Below are 13,352 nucleotides of genomic sequence, written 5' to 3'. Positions count from 1 at the left end.
AGACCGAGTCGGATTACAATAGTAAGCTAGTTTTGCAAGCCTTGAAGACTTCTTCACATCCAAGTGACCAAGATTTGAATAAAAAATACAACTCAATTTCTCAATTGATTTGGGCAGTACGTTTTACTTTTTAATAAGGATTAGCATGTGATTGACTGGCAATCCATCCAGGGTGTGGACTGCCTCTCACCTGGGATAAGCTTCAATTATCTACAACCCAACGGATTATTGAATTACCTCTACAGTGCATTGTACAGATGGTTTTACTAAAGTCAATACAAGTTGAATTTTAGAATCTGATCAAATGGCCATGACATGTGGGGTAGCTCAAAGGTCATTCCTTCGATCCCTTTCGTTCTGTATCTGTTAACTTTGGGTCAAATGCTTCAAAACGTCAATGTTGGCTTTCGTGACTGTGCAGATGACACGCAACTATATTTTTCAATGTCCCTGAAATTTGGGGCCCAAATGATGTCAGTTCAATGTATGTATTGTGTCACTTTCTAGTGCAAATTAAGAACTTGATGAACCAAAATGCCATTCCGCTAAACCAAAACAAAGGTAATTGTTTTTGGCAATAAAGAAAAAAGAGATTGCAGTTAGAAAAAAGCTGGAGTCCCTGTCTGTCGAAACCAAAGACCAAGTCCGAAATGTTCGGATGCTGTGAGAGAATCAGACCTGACCTTCAGCGATCATATCAAATCAATCACTAACACAGCATTTTACCAGCTAAAAAATATATCCACACTGAAGGATTGCATCCTCCAAGCAGATCAAGAGAAACATATCCATGTTTTTATCTCAAGTAGACTTGATTATTGTTATGGTTGTCTAACTGGACTCCTCAAGACAGCATCAAACAGCTTCAGCTCAATCAGAACGCTGCAGCTTGGTTTTCTCACCAGAAGAAAAATACCGGGCAGCACATATGACTCCAGTTCAAAAGTCTTTACACTGGCTCTCAGGCAGCTGGAGAATAGATTTTAAAATTCTGCTACTTGTCTACAAATCACTGAATGTTTTGGGTCCTGAAAACATGAAAGAAATCCTTAGTTAATGTAAAGCCAGTAGGGCTCTGAGAGCTGCAGACTTGGGTTAATTAGTGGAGCCAAGAGTTCAAATTAACACGGTGACGCCGCATTTAGTTGTTATGCGGCATGCAGAATGAATAAGCTGCCAACGGATGTGAAGTAGCCCCAAGTGTCAATGCTTTTAAACCTAAGTTTAAAACTTCGCTTTTTGTCCTTTACCTTTGATTACGGTCTTGTCATAAATGTTTATACTTATTTATTTTTTTAATTACTTTACTTTTAAAAGGTTTTACATGCATACAAAGTTATCTGTTGACGAATATATATAATATATTGACATATAGCAGCAGTCATCACACCATCAAAGGAAGTCTCTATGGCTCAACAAATGAGGGGCGAGCAGAGGGCGGCAGTCATTAGCCAAAGGGAACTGTAACTTCTTCTCCTGGTTTCCCAATTACAGTTACAGACATTGATTCATTTGTGCTGATCTAATACTTTTCTTCTCCACACAAAAGGTCTTATGCAGGTCACATTGATTAAAATTATTGCAACAGTGTTGAGTCTATCCGGCATTTTGGTCTACAGACAGAACATAATTTATATAGGGAATGGCTATGGTTCCAACTTCCTACAGATTTCCCGCAAAGGGATTGGTCTTTTTATTCCACTCCACCTGTGAAAGCAGTCTTGATCTTGTGGGCTACAAGAAACCTGTCTCTAGTAAGATAAAGTCCAAACTGGCTGAGTGAGACCACCCGAGCTGTCAGAACGGCCCTTTCATCCTTTTGCTGCGGCTATCTGTTTTTGCAAAATAAATACTGAATACCGGTATTCAATCTATTTTTATTTCAGTTTGCTTTAATTTCAGTTTGCATCATTTTTTCAATTGTGGATTAAAATTGGAAGACACTTAGAATCCTGTTAAAAAAGTCACACAAAATATGCATCACAACCGCTGATTTGTGAATATTTATTCAGCTATTCACCTCCTGGTAGATAAATCATGGATAAAGAAAATTGAATTTTGCACTGCATGACCTATATTAAAAACAAACATTGTGTAAGCCTCACAAATGACACCTTGCTCGATAACTTAGCTTTGATTCCATAATACAAGGAGCACTCAAATAGACTATTTTATTTTGAAGGTTGTTGTTAAATGTAGAAGTGAAATTGTGTGTTCTCTGCAACAGTGAACTGATTTCATAAATGTTAAAAGTCACTTTATAGGTCTTTTTTGAAATGTACCCCTGTAAAAGATGGGGGCTCTTTGAGTATTTAAGGTTGCTTAAACCTTTACCATCAACATACCACCAACTTTGATTCCAAAAACGTTCAGAACATTTCAAATCCTTACAAACATCTTTAAACATTGTTGTACTCTTAAAAATATAGTTCATCAAACAACTTACAGCAAAGTACAGATGTACAAAATGTACGCTAATAAATATAGAAACATAGTACATCTGATAGCTTAGATTTACGCACGCTCATACAGTACGTAATGTACAGTACCTGTACATACAGTACATCGATAATTCCAATGATTATGATGAAGAGAAATTTCTGTAGCGGCACAGTCAGATGTAAAACAAAGAACATTTGTATGCAAAGCCAAACATAGGAGTTACTGTACGTCCATGGTACCGACTGCCAGCAGTTAGCGCTACAGTGACTAGCGCTTCTGTATTTCTTGCTATCTTATCTATCCACTTATGCTGTCAATCCCAAATCCAACACAGCTGCTGCTGTAATTGTGTGAGCAAATGTTTTGCTGCTTTTAAAAATGTGAATCGAATACTTAAAAATCTAAACAGCACTGAATCTTCTCTTGCTTTTTTTAAAATAATCTTTTTTTAGCCATAGACATGGAATTGATCTTTCAGCTATGTTTAAAACTGCTGCCCTCATCTCTCATTTCCCGCATTACGTGGGCATCACTGGTTTGATCCTTGAGTGATTCCGATGTTATCTGCGTGAAAGACGTTTTTCTAGTAATTTAGTTCATCATCTGTACCTCTGATACCTGGCATCATCGAAGGTTCCATTCTGGAGCCTATTTTCTTTTCTTTGCACTTACCCTGGGCGCTGGTGTGAATAAAAACAGTGGCGTCCAATTCCATCTTTACGCTGTTGTCTCAAAAATCTATCTTCCATTGAGAACATTATCACTCTGACTATGTGCAGTGCTTGTTCGACTGCTTAGCTGATAAAATTATGATGGCTCTAAACTCCACCCAACCATCCATCCATCCATCCATTTTCTGAACTGCGTTTATCCCCACAAGCGTTGCGGGGCATGCTAGAGCCTATCCTAGCTGTTTTTGGGCAGTAGGCGGGGGACACCCTGAACCGGTTGCCAGGAAATCGCAGGGCACACAGAGACGAACAACCATCTGCGCTAACACTCACACCTCGGGAGAATTTAAAGCCTTCCATTAACCTGCCATGCATGTTTTTGGAATATGGGAGGAAACTGGAGCACCCGGAGAAAACCCACGCAGGCCCAGGAGAACATGCAAACTCCACACAGGAAGGCGGAAGCTGGAATTGAACCTGGTACCTCTACACTGTGAGGTTGACGCGCTAACCAGTCGTCCACCGAGCCGCTGGATCTAAACTCTCTCGGTTTAACAAGAATACGACAAAGATTGTTTTGCTTGGGCTGAGTTATGTCCCAAATCCCCATACTTGGAATCGCCTTGAAGCATACTTAACACATGTCTTGACCAATCTTAGTGTAAGATTCAACAAAGATTTAAAAATGGATCAAAAGATAAACTTAGAGTTGAAATCCTGATTTGTTCTGAGAAAGAGCTGAATGTCAGTTCATGGGCAGTTTATTCAAGCGTATTTCTTGTCCTCAGTGGAATTTGGCTCGGTAAAAATATTCTCTCCATGTCACTGAATCTCACCATCAAACAAGCACTGTGTCCTTCCACTTATCATGCTGGAATGTATAACAGTCTCCCAGAGTGCAGCTGAACTGTGTTAATTAGCACAGAACGCAAGTAGATAGGGAGAAATGTTCCCACACAAAAGTAAACAGACAAACGGTACAAGTTTATTAATCATGAAGAAAACATATGAACAATGTTGAAAAAATATCAATACTTAAAAAAACAAACAATCAAATTCTAAGAACCTTAAAAAAAGGAGTAAAACATATTTTTGAGGAAAAAGGCAAAGAAAAACAAAGGGCTTCTTTCCAGATGTGAGAAATGTGCATCTTCACATTATATTGAATAGACAGAAAGTTGCATACTCGTGGAGACAGTTTTAATCCCATCATCAATCGCAAAAACGTGTCTTTAACAACAACAGATTTGACAATCATAGGGGTTTTTTTTCTGAAAAGAGAATTAAGACGGCTTGAACAGAAAATTAATCCTGAACCCGAAATGTTGATGTGTCCATTTTTTTTAATCCAATCAAGGGCGACCCAGTGGTCAACTGGTGAGCACGGCCGCCTTGCAGTGCAGTGGTGGTTCAATTCCAACCCCGGCCTTCCTGTGTGGAGTTTGTACATTCTACTGTGCCCGAGTGAGTTTTCTCTTGGTACTCTGGTTTCCTCCCACATTCCAAAAACATGCATGGCAGGTGAATGGAACACTTGAAATTGTCCATAGCTGGGAGTGTGAATGTGAATGGTTGTTCGTTTCTGTGTGCTGTGCAATTGGCCGGCAACCGATTCAGAGTGTCCCCCGCCTCCTGCCCGTAGACGGCTGGGATTATAACAATCTATCAAACTTGATTGCCTCGTATAGATCTATCAAAGGAAATTGCAAAGCTCCTTGAACCAAGCGAATTGCAGTGGTCATCACACATGATTTTAGCTGTCCTAATATATGCTGTACAAAAGTCCTACTCATTGTCAGTGTGATTTTACGACACATACATCCTTATCCTGGTAGAGATAGTGCTATTAACTATTTCACTGGTTTACTTTTCTTTCACTTCAATAATAGAAAGGTCCTACACTCAAGGTCTTTGTACCTTCCAACTATCAAACGAGCCTAATTCGTTATTATAGACCTGCACAAATATTACTGTCATGTGTTTTGGTTCATTTATTCAGTTGATCAAAACCAATTTTTTAGAAGTTGTTCCCAATGTAATAATCACTGAAAACAAACAAATAAAACGGATAAACACAAAACAAAAACAGAGCTCTTCATTATGTTTCATTCGCTAGGCTGTCCCAGTGTGAGAGACAGTTTCTGGCTCTCATTGGGACATCTGGTTAATCATTAACTGCCAAGTTAATATTTGTTTTTTTTTTTGTGGTAAAGAAAATGAAACTGGGCAATGAGGTCATTTGGTTCAACAGTATGAAAGCTTTATTTCTGACACAGACACAAATGTCAATCTAGAAAAGAGCAACATTTGCAACACAGTGTGTGTATATACAGTATATATATATATAAAAAAAAAAAATCCTCATCTCACCCCTCGGGTGGTGTCCGTCCCTCATTCAGCTCGGGTCCTCTACCAGAGGCCAGGAAGCTTGAGGGTTCTGCGCAGTATCCTTGCTGTTCCCAGCACTGCACATTTCTGGACTGAGATGTCCGATGTTGTTCCAGGGATCTGTTGCAACCACTCATCTAGTTTGGGGGTCACTGCCCCGAGTGCTCCGACCACCACAGGCACGACTGTCACCTTTACCTTCCAGGCTCTCTCCAGCTCCTCTCTGAGCCCTTGGTATTTCTCGAGTTTCTCATGTTCCTTCTTCCTGATGTTTCCATCACTTGGGACCGCTACATCCACTACAACGGCTTTCCTCTGCCCTTTATCTATGATCACGATATCTGGTTGGTTCGCCATTACCATCTTGTCAGTCTGGATCTGGAAGTCCCACAGGATCTTCGCTCTGTCATTCTCCACCACCTTCGGAGGTGTTTCCCATTTTGACCTTGGGGTTTCCAGTCCATACTCCGCACAGATGTTTCGGTAGACTATGCCAGCAACCTGGTTATGGCGTTCCATGTAGGCTTTCCCTGCCAGCATCTTACACCCTGCAGTTATGTGTTGGATCGTCTCAGGTGCCTCTTTGCACAACCTACACCTTGGGTCTTGTCTGGTGTGGTATATCTGGGCCTCGATGGCTCTGGTGCTCAATGCCTGTTCCTGAGCAGCCAGGATGAGTGCCTCTGTGCTGTCTTTCAGGCCAGCCCTCTCTAGCCACTGATAGGACTTCTTGAGATCAGCCACTTCAGTTATGGTCCGGTGGTACATCCCGTGTAGGGGCTTGTCCTCCCATGATGGTCCCTCATCCAGCGCCTCATCTTCTGTTCCCCATTGTCTGAGACATTCTCTGAGTACGTCATCCGTTGGAGCCTTCTCCTTGATGTATTCATGGAGCTTGGATGTTTCATCCTGGACAGTGGCTCTCACACTCACTAGTCCCCGGCCTCCTTCCTTTCGGCTTGCGTACAGTCTCAGGGTGCTGGATTTGGGATGGAACCCTCCATGCATGGTTAGGAGCTTTCGGGTCTTAACGTCCGTGGTCTGAATCTCTTCCTTTGGCCACCTTATTATTCCTGCAGGGTATCTGATCACTGGCAGGGCATAGCTGTTTATTGCCCAGGTCTTATTCTTGCCATTGAGCTGGCTTCTTAGGACTTGCCTCACTCGCTGGAGGTATTTGGCCGTAGCCGCTTTCCTTGTTGCCAGTTCGAGGTTGCCATTGGCTTGTGGTATACCAAGGTACTTGTAGCTGTCCTCAATGTCTGCTATTGTTCCTTCTGGGAGTGAGACCCCTTCAGTGCGGACTGCCTTTCCTCTCTGGGTCACCATCCGACTACATTTCTCAAGCCCGAATGACATCCCGATGTCGCTGCTGTAGATCCTGGTTGTGTGGATCAGGGAATCTATGTCCCTTTCGCTCTTAGCATACAGCTTTATGTCATCCATGTAGAGGAGGTGACTGATTGTAGCTCCATTTCTGAGGCGGTATCCATAGCCTGTCTTGGTGATTACTTGGCTTAGGGGGTTCAGTCCTATGCAGAACAGCAGTGGGGAGAGTGCATCACCTTGGTATATGCCACATTTGATGGACACTTGGGTAAGTGGCTTGCCATTGGCTTCAAGTGTGGTTTTCCACATCCTCATCGAGTTTGCAACGAAGGCTCTTAGGGTCCTGTTCACCTTATACAACTCCAAGCATTCAGTGATCCATGTATGTGGCATCGAGTCATAGGCTTTCTTGTAATCAATCCAAGCTGTGCACAGGTTGGTACGTCGGGACCTGCAGTCGTGTGCGACTGTTCTGTCAACCAGGAGTTGATGTTTGGCTCCTCTAGTATCTCTACCAATGCCCTTCTGTGCTTCGCTCATGTATTGATCCATGTGTCCACTTATCTTAGCCGCAATGATGCCTGACATGAGCTTCCATGTTGTGGAGAGACAGGTTATTGGCCGATAGTTGGATGGAACTGCACCCTTTGAGGGATCCTTCATGATCCTTCATGATCATATATATATATATATATATATATATATATATATATAGTGGGCACCTCTACTCACAAAATTAATTGGTTCTGGAAGAAATTTCTTAATTTGGTAAGTTGGGACGCTTTTCCATGTAAATGCCCTAATTTGCTCCAATCCGCCCAAAATTCAGACATAAATGTTTTATAAAGCATAAAAAGGCATCAACATATTTAACAAATACTTGTTACAATTAGGTTATTGTACAATGAATGAGAGTTGTGCTTAATGTAAAAAATAAAGAATAAGAATAAAAATTATGGTCATTTAACTTAACTTCGTCCTCATCGTTTTTTGCCCTCTTTAGTTCATGTTCTCTCTCAGAAGTGGTTTTTGCCTGCCGTTTTGTAAAGAACTGATCCAAGGATGTTTGCTTTTGCCGACTTTTTAAAAAATCCTTCCAAAATGTCCAAGGCAAACATCAGTATTGTGAGCGATGGCCCGATTGACAGGCGACCATTTCAGGTTGTAGTCTTCCTTCTGCCCTAAATCAGCTGGGATAGGCTCCAGCAACTCCCTTCGACCCTATTCAGGATAAGTGATATTGAAAATGAACGGGTGGATGTTGATCAGTATATGCTATACATTTAAGATATAAGCTTATGGAAAAGATTTATGTGTAATAAATAGTGAGACCAATGTTATTTGTGTACAAAGGATATAAATGGTTAGAGAACCTGAAGGTAAAAATAATCAACAAATATTAGACATTTGGCCGATTATTTTGGCCAAAATGGGGTAAAACAGCCTTCAAACACTCCTGTTTGAGTTTATTATTTCTTCTCTTCAAAGCAATAGCAAATTGTCCTTCAGTGGTTGCTTGGTGATTCTGACATGGGAAAGAAGTCAATTAGAAGAAGAGAAAACGACTACAGCTGACTTCAAGCATTAAAGCGCAACCATCAACCAATAACAGTGGACTTCCTGCTAAAAGCCCATTATCAGGCTGCTCATGAGCTTTTAGTTCCCTTGCAATCTTTATGGTAGCAAAGCCTTTCAGTCTATGATGAGAGCTTCCCATCTTCAGACAACTTTAACATTCACTTATCGTGCATCAAAGTTTTTGTCTGCTATAGTCAAGAGTAGTAGCATTTTAATCCAAGTGGTTGGAGATCAAATCCATGTTGGTCGGATGGAAACATGCCTGCTTAATTTGGTTGTGTTTTACTTCAGGGCCATGTCCAAAATTATGTTTAAAAAAAATTAGACGTGTATGGGAATCTAGGTTTCATATTTTATGTTTGGTCATGCTGGGATGGGAAGTTAAAAGGTTAGTCAAGTGACACACTAATGCATTAATTTCATTGACCATTGCAAACATAATGGCAGGCTTTCACGCTAACATCTTTGGAACAGACTTTTGTTCTTTTGAACAGATGCATTGTTGAGCAGAATTATCATTTGAGACCTAACCACTTTTTTTTGGTGTGTGAAAACAAAGATGAAAGAATTGTTGTGAGTGACTTGTCTTTGGGACACTCGGGACACAACACTGTGTGTGCATCCCCCTTCTTCGGTGCTTTTTAACCATCCCATGTAGGAACAATTATGGCAACGACTTTTTTTCAGTCATTTGTTGCAACGGCTTTCGTTTCCCTCTATGGTTTATTTATTGATTTATATTCTGTTTCATTTTTATAACAATCATAGGCCTCAGTAGCATTTAAAAATATCCTGCACAGTTCAGGGACCATTTGTACTAAGACAGTGGTGGCTATCCTTGTTGAAGCGACTGAACCTCACAAGATTCAAATTCAGAAAATAGCAAAAAATGTGACTGCATTTTCTCTCTGACCATTTTCGGATGCCATCCTTCTACCCCAGGCATGTCCAAAGTCCGGCCCGGGGGCCAAATCCGGCCCGCGGTCGACTTTCATCCGGCCCTCGGCCCCTGTCATAAAATCAGTGCCGTCTGGCCCGCAGGTTGGGCGCAATGGAACACGTGTTGCATTGACTGAGGTCTCGTAGACTGGTGAGTGATGTTTCATAGAGTACTGCTTCCCTCTAGTGGCTAAATGAGTAATAGCATTCACTAAATGAGTAATAGCATTTAGACACTAGAGGGCATCACTCACGAGTTAACAAGACATCACTCCGTGTTTATATTGACAGATATGTCATATTTCAAATGATCCTTGCAGTTGTGGATGTGTATTGCTTATTCATTTCCCTGTTGTTCGAGTCAAAGGTTTTGTGACTATTGAAAAGTCATGGTGATACATTTTATGTTTCAAATCAATCAATTTGCACTCAGGAGACTTCTGTTTAAGAAAAAGCAATTGCATGTGATATACCTGTTTCAAATGAACCAAAAGAAATTCTTAAGATTGTTGAAATTAAAATAAAAATGGAAACGTGAAACAGACTGGCTTACTAAAATTTGCTGAACAATATTGTTGTTCAATGTAAATAATGTCAGCCAAGGTCGGCCCCCCGACATTTTACCACATAAAATCTGGCCCCCTTGGCAAAAAGTTTGGACACCCCTGTTCTACCCTATGAGGAAGCTGGATTTTTTTTCCTCTTAGACGCCGCAACAACTAGCATTCTTACTTTTTTAAAGTCTGTAACTCATCAAAAGTGGACTCACGCAACCAGTTATCATGTAAACAAAATACGGTTCCAGCTCACACCGGAGGTCCTTCCCACAATTCTCACAAAGGCTCATGCGCCGTAGGAATAAGGCTGATTCCATTTCATGTGATCCTGATTGCCACAGCCAAGGAAACATAATCAATCGTACAAAACCTGGTAGCTTTAGTCAGATGCCACGAATATGTGCATGTTTCTTGTCCAGCCTTTTTTTTTAAAGGAGTGATCTTGACAATGTGTCTTGCTTGTAATCAGCAAGGTCACCGGAACATTTGGCTATGATCCGATCATTGCACGTTTGTTTTCAGCTCACTACTTATTGCATCCTTTCCTCAAGAACAAATCTGTATTGTCAGTGTAGCCGTTTTGTGGCGATTTTACATAGTTTTGATTTTTTTTGGAGTTTTGTTTTGTAGTTTGCACTTCTTAATACTGTTGTAACAGGGGCCGGAGCAGTTGTGCAACTGGAAAGCATTATTTTCAACATCTAGGTTTGCAGCGTCAATTCCATTTTGGTCTAAAACAAAGATTCTTTCCCCAGGTACAAACATCATCTCTAGAGAGAGAGCAAAGGATGGTCAAAGAGAACAAGATCAAGCCACTTACTGTAAATTAATTATCACTCTTTAATAGTATAAGAAAATTATCCGGGCGGCTCATCAGCTAGTTCCTGCGGAAGGCTGGTAAGGTGGGCGTTCGGCCCACAAAAGTGTTGTTGCTTGGTTCAACTTTTTGTTCATCTTCATTGCTTATCGCGAAAATAAAGAGATGTTTAGCTCTACTAAATAACTAACAATTTCATTGCAATGAAATTGGGTAGACAAAATTTTTTCGCCAAGATGCCCGCGCGATCGTAGTGACACACTGCCTGAGCGGTGCAGTGGCGGCGCGCAGCGGCGTGGTGAAGTACCCGGTAGGTACGTTTTGAAAAGGGACAGACGGAAGGACAGACCGCGTGCGGGACGACGCGCAATATATATAGAGATTTCTCTTTTAATTTCCAGTTGCTGAATTACTTTCTACAGTCTGTGTTTTGTTTAAATATTTTTGGAAGCAGTTTACAGATTCTGAGGCGGCCCGGTAGTCCAGTGGTTAGCACGTTGGCTTCACAGTGCAGAGGTACCGGGTTCGATTCCAGCTCCGGCCTCCCTGTGTGGAGTTTGCATGTTCTCCCCGGGCCTGCGTGGGTTTTCTCCGGGTGCTCCGGTTTCCTCCTACATTCCAAAAATATGCATGGCAGGCTGATTGAACACTCTAAATTGTCCCTAGGTGTGAGTGTGAGCGTGGATGGTTGTTCGTCTATGTGTGCCCTGCGATTGGCTGGCAACCGATTCAGGGTGTCCCCCGCCTACTGCCCGGAGACGGCTGGGATGGGCTCCAGCACCCCCGCGACCCTAGTGAGGATGGAAGATGAATGAATGAATGAATGAATGAGTTTACAGATTCTGTTTCAGTCACAACTTACTGGATATGAAATGATGGTAAAGTAATTGTTGCGATCGCTCATTGTGTTGCTAACGCTAAAATATTGGCTATTTATTTGGACTGGACTTCCCCTTTCTTATACAGCCAGGAGTATACAACAGATGAGAGACTGGACTAATGAAGGAGTACTAAAAGGTAGATCAATACTATCAAGTTGGTACATGTTTGCTAAGTGAAATATAGCAAAGCTGTATAGATGCAGAGATAAGAGGAGGAGAGAGCCTTAGCTCACTCTTGCGACTCAGTCAATTTATCAAATTTTCAATTACGTTGTATTGTGTATAACACCAACTTACACTAAGATAGTCCAGTATATATAATAGTGGAAGTAAAATAAAAGACTCTTGATAATGTAAATACTTAATGGGCTGGATTAAAGTAATTGGATGTACCCCCCCCCCCCCCCCCCGGCCATACTTTGACCACCCTTGATGTATTGTATCAATCCATCTGGCCATCTTAAAAGTAAAAATATCATAATAACAGTAAGAAAAGACAACAATAAATACATAAACGCTTGCCAGAGTTAAAAGGACTTGAATCTAAACTTGTCTTGTCATTTTGGATCATACTTTTCATTTAAACCGAGATGTGTGCATCATGTTTACATTTGTAGTATTTTTAAGGGAATCTTCCGAAGTAACATTTCCTTCAAGAGATTTGGGGAAACCTGAGAAACCCCCCACAGTCTTAATCCAACCGATTCCTTATCTTTGGAAAGGTGACAACGGCCTGAGGGTGAGGTCTGTCAGATTGCGAAATATGCAGGACACACCCTGCACCTTAACCCAGCTTTGTCTTCGTTCTTTGTGTTTAAATCCTGTTCCTTTGTTTTTGGCTATGCTGTGGGGTGTGGTTGCTTGAGAATGGCAGTCATTCAGGAGTAAATTTAGGATGGACCGGGAACAAAAACAGAGGACAGAATAATCAAGCAGTTTCATGTGAAAATACTAATTTAAGGAAACTTTGAAAACAATCATGGTGAATTTGATCCATGTTCTCCTCCACCGTTCATGTATGGTATATGGTGTTCCCTCATTAATTTGCAGTTCAGTTATTGTGGCTTCAGTTTATCGTGGAGTTTTCATTTGTGACATTAACTTCATCTATTACAAGTTTACATTGCTATTTCCTGGGTTTTATTCCTCATTTTGCATTTTAAAAGTAAAAGTACTGTATTTTTTTTTTTGGTAAACTTAAATTATACATTTTCAGTATGAGAATATGCACCTGCAATAAAAATTGCCAATAATTATGAAGGGTGCTGTTTCTCATTCAAATGTATTGGGGCACTTAGATGCAGCATATCAACACATGGAAAGGTTAACCTTTTGAGTTTAAAATAACTTCCTTTAACCTCTAGGATCCTGCGCCGTATCCTGACCCGTGGCAGAACAAAGGGTGTTTTTTTCTGTTTTGTCCCACTTTAAGTCCATCTACACAGTCATTACTTGCCTCATTTCCCCTATCCAAGTTTGAAAACTCCCCTTCATTTGCTGCTAGCATGGCGTTAGCCGACCAACAGATGAGGCGTTAGCCCACTTGATATTCCCCTAACTACTTCTGGGCATCCGCTTGAAAATAGCGCATACATAGATTTTATGCCTGTGCACTCCCCACATAGATACGGCAGGCATTGGGAGATGAGATGTGCCATCCAAACATTTCTCTCTGACGACATGTTATGATGCATTCTGACTCAATTGGGAAATTTAAAAAAAGAAAAAGAAAGAAAAAGTCAACCGCTAC

Source organism: Hippocampus zosterae, chromosome 11 (assembly GCF_025434085.1).
Source record: "Hippocampus zosterae strain Florida chromosome 11, ASM2543408v3, whole genome shotgun sequence".
NCBI classification, from domain to species: Eukaryota; Metazoa; Chordata; class Actinopteri; order Syngnathiformes; family Syngnathidae; genus Hippocampus; species Hippocampus zosterae.
This window is presented reverse-complemented; position numbering follows the sequence as displayed.